Raw genomic sequence first — 12,146 nt, 5'->3', positions numbered from 1 at the left:
AAAGGGTATTTTCTCCCTCCATCAAAAAGAAACGTGAGGGACAAGCTGAACTGGTGAGACTTATCGCAAAGGGGGTCATCGAAAAGCAAACATGAACCTTTGGAATTTGTATCGAATATATTCACTAAAACCAAAAAAGATGGTGGATGTCGCATCATCATTGACTTAACATCACTAAATAAATGTGTTAAGTATATACATTTCAAAATGGAGACATTGTTACAGCCAAACAACTGATTTCCAAAGGATACTTACTATCTAGTACCCATACACAAGGATCATCGCAGATACCTAACATTTATCTGGATGGGGCAACAATGGCAGTACAAAGCATTGCCCAATGTGTTAACTTCAGCCCCAAGATTATTCACCAAAATATTGAAACCAGCCATGGCAATACTAAGAAAACAAAAACATATTGTCATGGCATATCTGGATGATATTCTGATAGTAGGAAAAACGATGGAATTGGCTGTGGCAGCAGTATCAGCTACAAAACAGCTCCTCGAAACTCTGGGGTTCGTCCTACATCCAGATAAAACTAAGTTGAAGCCATCCACTATCATGGACTACCTGGGCTTCACAATTAACTCAGTCCATATGACTGTTACCTTGCCAAAGGCAAAAATGGTTTGCATTAGCACAATCATGCAACAAATTAATGGTCAACGAGCGACCAACTATTCGACAAGTAGCAAGAGTAATTGGGGAAATGGTAGCAGCATTTCCGGCTACACAATTCGGACCTTTGCACTATCAAAATTTACAAAGAGCAAAGGTACAGGCACTAAAACGACATACAGGTCACTATGATCGTGTCATGGAATTACCCACTGAAGCAATATCAGAGCTACAGTGGTGGGCAGAAAATGTTTGGCATAGTTTCAGCCCTATTATCATCACTAACCCTACTTTAGTTATTCAAACAGATGCCAGTGCTCAAGGCTGGGGAGCGACTAACTCCATATCCAGCACAGGTGGTAGATGGACTAAACTAGAGTCATCATTACTACTTACACTGGGCATTAACTATCTAGAGATGTTGGGCGCCTTTTATGGTTTAAAAGCATATGTATCTAATATGCAGCACTTGCATGTTCGGTTACAAATTGATAATACGCTTATATTAACCATATGGGCGGCATAAAATCATTATCATGCGACAAATTGGTCAACATGATTTGGCAATGGTGTGTCGAAAGACATATTTGGCTATTAGCTACTTACCTACCAGGTAAGCTAAACACAGTGGCAGACAACAGGTCACGCAAATTCAATGACAACATCGAATGGATGTTAAACCCTAAACTATTTGCTAAAGTTATTAAGCAATATGGAACGGCAGATATCGATTTATTTGCATCAAGGCTAAATCACCAGGTACCGATGTATGTCGCTTGGGAACCAGACCCAGAGGCAGCAGCGGTAGATGCCTTCACGCTGGATTGGGGAAATTTCTTCTTCTATGCTTTCCCTCCCTTCTGCCTCATCAGTCGGGTACTTCGCAAAATACAGATGGACTCTGCTTCTGGTATTTTGATGGTGCCCGACTGGCCTACACAGCCATGGTTCCCAGTTCTGCATGACATGGTGGTTGAATCACCAATGGTTTTTCCCAGTGATCCAGGATTATTAACTCACCCAGTATCAGGCATAAGCCACCCATGCCATGAAGACATTAAACTCCTGGGTTGCAGGTTTTGAACAGACCTCACCTGGATCTGGGATTGTCTGAACAAACCATCACCACCATGTCGGCATCCCTTCGAACATCCACCAAGAGGCAGTACTTAACCAGCATCAAAAAATGGGAGAAGTACTGCCAGGAAACAGGGACAACATACGCAACAGCCACAGCCACCAACGTACTGGAGTTCCTGGCCATCTACACCACGATGTAGGGATCAGCTACAGTGCCATCAACACAGCGCGGAGTGCTCTTACTGCTTATCTCAAACCAGCGCCAGGACAACAGGCGATGGGATCCCATCCACTGGTGGTAAAACTGATGAAGGGCATTTACAATATCAAGCCCCCTAAGCCCAGGTATACCCATATTTGGGATATCAGTGTGGTCCTGACATATCTCAGGGAATGGCCACCAACCAGATCCCTCGGCCTCGAGCAATCTACACTAAAGACGCTCATGTTGATGGCACTTGTATCCACTCAGAGGGTCCAGTCACTACACAAATTGAGGCTGGACAACATGGTGACCACGCCAGATCAGATCACACTCATCATACAGTGTCTGGTGAAACAAAGCAGGCCAGGAACAGCTAATCCAGTAGTGGTATTCCGGGCCTACCCACCAGAGCCACGGTTGTGTGTCGTGAACCATCTACAACATTACATAGACACAACCCACAATATCAGAGGGAGTGAACAAGCCTTATGGGTCAGCCACAAGAAACATCATGGCCGGGTAACGAGCCAAACCATTTCAAGATGGCTCAAACAGGTACTGCAGGCTGCCGGAATAGATACTAATACATTTAAATCTCATTCCACTAGGGCAGCATCTACATCAACGGCCGAGAGAATGGACGTACCGGTTGACCATATTCTGAATACGGCAGGATGCTCGAGGGAAACGACATTCAGAACTTTTTTTAAAAGCCGTTGACGAAACCTGATTTATTTGCAGAGAAAATATTACAAGCTGCAAATATTTAATTTAAGCCCGGGGGAGCAATTTATTTTTGTTATTGTTAATAAATACCTTTTTTGTTTCTTGAAAAACAGATTCATTGGTTGATTACGATAACACTTCCTCCCTCAAGAACTTCGGCAGTGAGTGAAATAAAACTGTTACACGGTTTGAAATCACAGAGCTTTGAAGTCTTCACGTAGTCACTCACGTGACTCCGAAGTAAAATAGTATGATTAAACGAGAACTTACCAGTTTGAAGTTTGATCTGTATTTTATGAGGAGTTACGATGAGGGATTACGTGCCCTCCGCTCCCACCCTCATTGTATGGATCAAACTAATAACTGATGTCTCCTTTTCTTTACTATGTTTACTTCAAATAACTGTGTCTATCTGTGATTCCACACCGCTGCTTTGAAGTATGCCGCGCCTGCGCGCTGAGCGGGTTCTTCACGTAATCCCTCATCGTAACTCCTCATAAAATACAGATCAAACTTCAAACTGGTAAGTTCTCGTTTAATCTTTCTATTTTAACTCCTGAGAGGATATTAATGCTGGTTGGAGCCATGCCTCTGCTGGAAGTTAATGAGAGCTCAGTCAACATCAATGTGCATTTGCTGCCAAACCAATGTTTAACAGTTATATAAAGTTTGTGCAAAGTTATAAACTACTGCGATGCTGCTAATCTATTTTAACTGAACAACAAAAATAAACATTAATAATGGTGCAAGAATAAATCAGTGTGTCTTGTTTAAAATGTTATACCTGAGAACTCCTGGGATTATTTATGGTATTATGTTTTTTTAAATTGCCAGTATATTTATCAAGGATATGGCAGCCTGATCTCCTCATGAACTAAGGGATTTGTTCCAATCTTCCAACCTACCTCACTGCAACTGCTGTACACTTTTTTATCTGCACTTTCTCCAGCAGTAACACTGCACCACTATTTAGACTTTGGAGATACAGAATGGGAACGGGCTCTTCATCCAACGATCAAATCCGTACACTAGTTCTGTCGTACACACTAGGGACAACTTCCAATTTTTGTCAAAGCTAATTAGCCTACAAACCTGTACATCTTTGGAATGTGGGAGGAATATTCTACGCTTTGGTTATTTTATTCTTTGCACTCACCATTGTGCTTGTGTATAGCTTGATTGTATTTATGTCTGGTTTAATTTGACTGGATGCAAACACAAACAATATTTTTCACTAAATTCTCCATACACATGACACTAATAAACCAATATTAATATGAATGTTTTCACTGTAAATTGTTGCAAAAGTGTTAACAGTTGAATCCGAGATTAATGTGTAGCTGATTGGTTTATGGTAATTATATTGAAAAAGGAAGTACAGGACATGTCAGAAGCTGGGAAGATTAAGTGATATCTGGGAGAAAGTATAAAGCTGAGGAGACAAACAGTCATGAACTCAAAAGAGAATAAATAGGGTGACTGGACTTTTTTCACGGCTAAAGGAATCAAGAAATAGGGGGCTTGGGTTCAATCTGAAAGAGGAAAGATTTAATACGAACCCTGTGGGCAACTTTTTATACACTGAGGTTTTCGTATATGAAAGGAGCTGCCAGAGGAAGTAGATGAGGCTGGTACAATTACAACATTTATAAGATATTTGAATCGGGAAATGTTTAGAGGGAATGTGTAGGAAGGAACTGCAGATACTGGTTTATACCGAGGAGAGACTTAAAATACTGGAGTAACTCAGCGTGTCAGGCAGCATCTTTGGAAAAAGGAATAGGTGATGTTTTGGGTTAGAACACTTCCCGAAATGTCACCTATTCCCTTTCCCCCCAGAGATGCTGCCTGACCCGACCTGCTGGGTTTCCCCTGCAGTTTAGGGGGATTTGGGCCAAATAGGACCAGTTTTGAAGGGGCATCTTGTTTGGCATGGACAAGTTGGGCTAAAGGGCTTGTTTTCATGCTGTTTGACTCTGTGTCTGCAGGTTTAAATGCTTTTTAGACTAATAAAATAAAGATTCTGCAATTGCCAGAATCCTACAATAAAAACAATAATTTAAAAATATATATATATTATTTTTTTTAATTGGAAGACCATTGATCCATTTCGCTTTTGCACAGGGCTTCGTCATGGTTGTCTGGCCATTTTATAGTAAGGGGAATACTGTTGAAATTACTCGTGGGTGTGGGGATTGGGATCTCAGTTTGCGACCCTTGATTTGAAGTTTATTTGGCGGGCAATTATGCAGAGAGTGCTGCATTCTTCAAATTTTGCTCTGTTGGGATATTCAACCTTATTAAAGGATTTTCTTCTGTTGCTAAACTGCGGCAGTTGTTTTTCAGACGGATGAACGTTTTGACAATTGACCTATGGCACGTTATTGAGCAATGGGACTAGCGTAGATGAGGCATCTTGGTCAACAAGTATGTCAGCAACATTTCACATGTCTCGTCTCCAAACATCAGCAGTAATAACATTGTCTGCATCGCGTGTCAAGAATCACGAGATTCAAGAGTGTTTCGACCACACTTTAAAGATACAGCTTGAAAACAGGCCCTTCAGCCTATCGAGTTTGCACCGACCATCTTGGTTCTTGGTTTCTGTGTCCTCCAAAATATTCCAACTGGAATTTAATCTGGAGGTGGTGAAGGGAGGGATTAAGCCAGAAAGGGTTATTGGGAAGAAAGTGCTACTTTAAATTTAGTTGCATCTGGTTGGGTAACTATAGTTGGGTGGCGATTATTCCATGCTTTAATTGTGCGTGGGAAGAACGAATTGCTGTACACATCTGTCTTTGTAGCTGGGATCACAAATTGGATTGAATGCCCTCGTCTACTCCTAATTGGTTTGGGGTTGGTGTAGGGCTTGTAATCTATGTCTAGCTGACCATTTAACATGCAATTTGATGCCAAGATACTTGGTTTGTTTGGATTCTTCAAGGGTGGCACCAAGTATGTTGTGAGATGTTTGGCCTGGATTCCTCTTTCTGGTGACACACAGGAAGAATATCGACACTCTAAAGACAGCACCCGTGGTCAGGATTGAACCCGGGTCTCTGGCGCTGTAAGGTAGCAACTCTACCGCTGCCCCACTGTGCCATTCCGAGTTATCATGTACAAATATTATTCTGAATAATAACAAGTATCCAATCGGGGAAAGCAAAATTCTATTTGTGACCAAACAATAGCATTGAAGTCACACCATATGTTGTTGAATAAAATAAACTGATGACGAATATTGATGATAAGGCTCTAACGGCTACAAAGCATAGAGAGGTTCAAAGTTTAATAATTGCCAAGTCAAAATTATCTTACACTGTTTTCTACTCCAACAACATTGATTTAATAAGGTTTCGGTTTACTTTGATCAATGTCATATTGCAGAGGAAATTATGCATTTTGGTTCCGTCTCAAATTAGGTCCCATATAAATGAAAACAAAAATAACGCTCGGAGACATTCAATTTACGGTTACAATCGTGAATGTACCTTCCTTTTATTTTAGAGTTATGTTCACATTTTGAGGAAATGTATAAAAATATGTTGTTTTCGATTATTTTTGAGAGACAGTATGGAAATAGTCCCTTTGGCCCACAGATTCCACAATGACCATCGATCGCCGCTTCACAAGGATTTTATTTTAACCCATTTTCTCATTCACTCCCTACACACCATGGGCAACTTTTGTTTTACAGCAGCTAATTAGCCTCCACCTGCACGTAGTTTTGTTTATTGTCAAGTACTGAGGTGCAGTGAGAAGCTTTTGATCTCTGCAAAGTTATCAAGGATGCTAAGAGCCAACATCAGTACAAACTTTAGTCCCCTATAATCATTTGGACACACGCAGAATGTGGCAAGGTCTGAATCCTATAAACTGGCTGCAAAGCAAAGTCAGGCAACATCACTAGTGATAGTGCGGCCCTACCTCATCAACTTAATGTCTTCCATGCTTGTTTTGTGCAGAAGGCCAATGGGGCAATGACATCTGTCCCTTCAGACTCGTGTGCCTTTTCCCAAGGTGACTGTTGCAGGGGTTAGATCGGCTTTGTGATGTGATCTCTTTGGGATCTGTGAGGAAACCGGAGCACCCAAAGGACACTTGCACGGTGACAGGTAGATTTATTCAACTCCACCCACAGCATCCGAGGTCAGGAACGAACCCGAGTCTCTGGTGCTGTGAGGCAGCAGCTCTATCAACTGTGCCATTGAAACCCGAAACGTCACCCATTCCTTCTCTCCAGAGATGCTGCCTGTCCCGCTGAGTTACTCCAGCTCTTTGTGTCTATTGTCGTGCCATCTATAATGTTCTTGCATGCAATTCGATTATGGATTGATTGAAATTCATTGTAGGACACAGCATGGAAACAGGCCTTTTGTCCCAGTGAGTCCGCACTGACTATCATCGTCTGTTCGCACTTGTTCTATGTTATCCCACTTTTGCATCCACTCCCTACACATGAGGGGCAATTTACAGAGGGCAATTGACTACAAACCCACACGTCTTTGGGACGTTAGAGGAATTCGGAGCACTTGAAGGAAATCCTTGCAGTCATAGGGAGTGTGTGAAAATTCCACACAGACACGTGAGATTAGGATCAAGCTCTGGAGCCATGAGGGAGCAGCTTTGCCAACTGGGTCATAGAAACATGGAAACATAGAAAATAGGTGCAGGAGTAGGCCATTCGGCCCTTCCGAGCCAGCACCGCCATTCAATATGATCATGGCTGATCATCCAACTCAGTATCCTGTACCTGCCTTCTCTCCATACCCTCTGATCCCTTTAGCCACAAGGGCCACATCTAACTCCCTCTTAAATATAGCCAATGAACTGGCCTCAACTACCTTCAGTGGCAGAGAGTTCCAGAGATTCACCACTCTCTGTGTGAAAAATGTTTCCCTCATCTCAGTCCTAAAAGATTTCCCCCTTATCCTTAAACTGTGACCCCTTGTTCTGGACTTCCCCAACATCGGAAACAATCTTCCTGCATCTAGCCTGTCCAACCCCTTAAGAATTTTGTACGTGTCTATAAGATCCCCCCTCAATCTTCTAAATTCTAGCGAGTACAAGCCGAGTCTATCCAGTCTTTCTCATATGAAAGTCCTGACATCCCAGGAATCAGCCTGGTGAACCTTCTCTGTACTCCCTCTATGGCAAGAATGTCTTTCCTCAGATTAGGAGATCAGAACTGTATGCAATACTCCAGGTGTGGTCTCACCAAGACCCTGTACAACTGCAGTAGAACCTCCCTGCTCCTATACTCAAATCCTTTTGTTATGAATAAGTTATTTGTTAAGGTGTCGTTCCCTCTGTAGTTATAATTCCAAATTCTTAGCTCTCTATCGCTGTGCACAATACTGGAATTTTGGCTCCAGGGAAAATATAATTAATATATTATTAGTTGCCAAGACTAGAGGGCCTGACCTACAAGGAGAGGTTGAGCAGGCTGGGATTCTATTCCTTGAAGATCAGGGTGATCTTTTAAAGGCGTATAAAATTGTGAGGAATAGATCGTGTAGACGTACATAGTCTCTCGGCCAGAGTAAGTGAATCAAAACCAGAGGCCATAGGTTTGAGGTCAGTGGGGAAAGATTTGATGTGGTAACACGAGGGGTAACACAAAGCATGAGGTGCTGGAGGAAGTAGTTGAGGCAGGTACTATCAGAACATTTAAGAAATATTTAGAGAGGTACATGGATAGGGCAGGTTTAGAGAGAGATGGGCCAAACACAGGCAGGTGGGACTAGTGTAGATGGTAAATGTGGACGGTATGAGCAGGTTAGTCTGAAGGGTCCTGTTTCCACACTCTATGATGTTATGACTGCAAAATGCTATCTTAAACAAATAGGCAGAATCCAGCTCATAATGGAGTCAGACTTACACCTGCATATCCTGTTTGAATTGCTTGCTTTCCAGTCCATGCAGAAGATTACACTTGGTCACGCACTGGAAATATTAATGTCGCCAATTTTGTTCAGCAGCTAGCTCAATTTAGTTCTTTGAAATAGCACTGTCTACATAATGAAGCGCAGTTAAATATAGCATTATAACAACTTGAATTTTTAATATATAGCTTAATAGTGGAAGAAAATGAGGCATTCCTCATAATTAAAACCCATGGGGAAATTGCTTTCTCCAATCTAATTTTGAATAAGGCAGTTAAATTGAATTTTAAATTTGACTATTCATATTTTTTTACGTTTGAGGAACATGCATGTTAATCATTTAAGGTTTATTATTGATCATTGAAGGATATTGGCTGCAACCTTTCCCCCCAACAATGAACTGTACACTGCAAGGGCCAGGAAGTGAGCAGGTAAGATCATCTCTGACCGCTCTCACCCTGGCCACAAATTCTTTGAATCACTTCCCTCTGGAAGGCGACTCCGGACTGTCAAAGCCGCCACAGCCACAGACATAAAAACAGCTTGTTTCCACAAGCAGTAGCTCTACTCAACAGCCAAAAGTCTGTAGCCTCCTTTAGCTCTGGTATTTTATTTCATTCTTCACATAGAAACATAGAAACATTGAAAATAGGTGCAGGAGTAGAGGCCATTCGGCGATGTACTCCCTCAATAGCAAGAATGTCCTTCCTCAAATTAGGGGACCAAAGATAGACAGAGTTGACGTGGAGAAGCTTTTCCCACTGAGAGTAGGGAAGATTCAAACAAGGGGACATGACTTGAGAATTAAGGGACTGAAGTTTAGGGGTAACATGAGGGGGAACTTCTTTACTCAGAGAGTGGTAGCTGTGTGGAATGAGCTTCCAGTGAAGGTGGTGGAGGCAGGTTCGTTTTTATCATTTAAAAATAAATTGGATAGTTATATGGATGGGAAAGGAATGGAGGGTTATGGTCTGAGCGCAGGTATATGGGACTAGGGGAGATTATGTGTTCGGCACGGACTAGAAGGGTCGAGATGGCCTGTTTCCGTGCTGTAATTGTTATATGGTTATATGATCATGGCTGATCATCCAACTCAGTATCCTGTACCTGCCTTCTCTCCATACCCCCTGATCCCTTTAGCCACAAGGGCCACATCTAACTCCCTCTTCAATATAGTTTAAATTATAATGTTTTATTTTTGATTGTCTACTGTATATCGTGTTGTGACTTGCGAGCAAAGCACCAAGGCAAATTCCTTCTATGTATGGATACTTGGCTATAAAAAATAGTTTGACTGGCATTTCATTAGAAACTGATAAAATCATATTTTTGCCGCACACAGCAGCAGTTATGTGAAGGATAGATTTCACATAGATTTGGCCGGAGGAGAAACTTTTATCTTTCAATGTCAACCTGACAGTATCCTGGACAGGAGGCAAGCGTGACCACTGGAAGATGTTGACAAAGACTCATGTTACAGTTTGATTAATCGTTGACGTTGGGATAGTTTACCTGGAGTCCAGTGACTTAGTTGTGAAAGATTGTAACAGGATCTGTATTGATTGGCCAGGTGGGCTGAGGAATGGTTGATGGAATTTAATGCAGAAAAGTGTGTTGCATTTTGCGATGTCTAACATGGGCTGGATCTACACAGTGAATGGTTGGCCTCTGGGGAGTGTTGTAGAACAGAAGGATCTAGGAGTGCAGGTGTATGGTTCCTTGATGTTCGAGTCACATGTATATAAGGTAGTCAAAAAGGCATTTGGTACATTGGCCTTCATCAGTCAGAGTATAGAAGTTGGGAGGTCATGTTGCAGTCGTATAAGATGTCGGTGAGTGCTTTTAGAGTATTGTGTTCAGTTCTAGGCACCATGTTATAGGAAAGATATTGTTAAGCTTGAAAGGGTTCAGAGAAGATTTACGAGGATGTTGCCAGGACTAGAGGGTGTGAGCTATAAGGAGAGGTTGAGTAGGCTGCTTGGAGCACAGGAGGATGAGGGGTGATGAGGATGAGTCTCTTGCCCAGAGTTGGGGAATCTAGGGCCAGAGGACATAAGTTCAAGGTGAAGGGAGAAAGATTTAATAGGGGTAACGTTTTCACACAATGGGTGGTGAGTGTATGGAACAAGTTGCCAGAGGAGGTAGTTGAGGCTGGGACTATACCATTGTTTAAGGAACAGGTAGACAGGTACATGGAAGGGACAGGTTTGGAGGGATATGGACCAAGCACAGGCAGGTGGGACTACTGTGTAGCTGGGACATGTTGGCCAGTGTGGACAAGTTGGTCCAAAGGGCCTGTTTCCACACTGTATCACTCTATGACAACTATAGACTACATCAAACCTGCAGGTTTAACGATCAAAAAAGCCAATGCTGCAATGTTGTTCATCCACTCAAATTCCCTTGGACAGAACCATACAGCATGGAACTGGGTCCTTTGGCCCAACTCATCAATGCGGACCAAAATGCCTTATCTAAGCTTGTTCCATTTGCCCATGTTTGTCTTGTATACCTGTAAATCTTTCACATCCAGATAGAGTCATTAAAATTGGGATGCATGTTTCATTGTCCTTGTTTAGGAAGGAACTGCAGATTTAGTTAGATAATAATTGGTTTATACCGATGACGGACACAAAATGCTAGATTTGCTCAGCGGGTCAGGCAGCATCTCTGGAGAAGTGGAATAGATGACGTTTCGGGTCGAGACTAGGACGTAAGCCGGGTCCTGACCCGAAACGTCACCTATTCCTTCTCTCCAGAGATGCTGCCTGACCCGCTGAGTTACTCCAGGGGAAAGGGAAGCAAGAGATATAGACGGTGATATAGAGAGATAGAGAATAAATGGATGAAAGGTACGTAAACAAGTAACGAATGATCAAGGGAATGGCCCATTGTTGGCTGTGGGCTATGTGATGACGAGTTATACCAACAATGAATCTCACTGAGACGGTAGTGCAACAAGTACAATGAGTAGGATGGAAGAGGGACGGAGAGAGTAGATGCAAGGATTACTTGAAGTTAGAGAAATCAATATTCATGCCGCTGGAATGTAAGCAAAATATCAGGTGCTGTTTCTCCAATTTGCATTTGGCCTCACTCTGACAATGACTCTCACTGTTTCCTTCATCATCCTTAACTTTTTTACATATCTTCCATTCATTTGTTCTCTGTCTCTCTATAATCCCCGTCTAGTTGGAGGGATAGTTGGTGAGAACGGAGAGGTTGCCGGCGTGACCGACGTTGCAGCGGCCCCTGCAGGCTGTCTGTCTGTCTTGTTTTGGTTTTTTGTCCAGTTGAATGTAGTTTGTTGTATTCTTTTTATATCTAAACGAAGGAGCTGATCATGGACTTTAAGAGGGCACATCATCCGAGGATGTACACTCCATTCAGGATAAATGGGGATACTGTGGATAGGGTGAACTGTTTTAAATATCTGGGAGTCCACATCTCCGAGGATATGACATGGGCATCACATGCCTCAGCACTCGTGAGTAAGGCAAGGCAGCGCCTTTACCACCTCAGGCAATTGAGGAAATTCAGAGTGTCTCCGAGGATCCTCCAGTGCTTCTACTCAGCGGCTGTGGAAAGCATCTTGTCCGGGAATATTACCGTCTGGTTTGGGAATTACT

At 42.5% G+C, this 12,146-nt stretch overlaps 1 long non-coding RNA gene across 1 annotated transcript; it reads left to right on the top strand.

Annotated features, from left to right (window-relative positions):
• The first annotated feature begins 4,329 nt into the window (after window positions 1-4,329).
• LOC116969309 lies at window positions 4,330-10,247 on the top strand. The gene is made up of 3 exons (XR_004410723.1): window positions 4,330-4,341; window positions 7,293-7,299; window positions 10,049-10,247. It is a non-coding gene; the product is annotated as an uncharacterized LOC116969309 (long non-coding RNA).
• The last annotated feature ends 1,899 nt before the right edge of the window (window positions 10,248-12,146 follow it).

The sequence above is a fragment of the Amblyraja radiata genome, unplaced genomic scaffold (assembly GCF_010909765.2).
Source record: "Amblyraja radiata isolate CabotCenter1 unplaced genomic scaffold, sAmbRad1.1.pri S151, whole genome shotgun sequence".
Classification (NCBI taxonomy): Eukaryota; Metazoa; Chordata; class Chondrichthyes; order Rajiformes; family Rajidae; genus Amblyraja; species Amblyraja radiata.
This window is presented reverse-complemented; position numbering and strand designations above follow the sequence as displayed.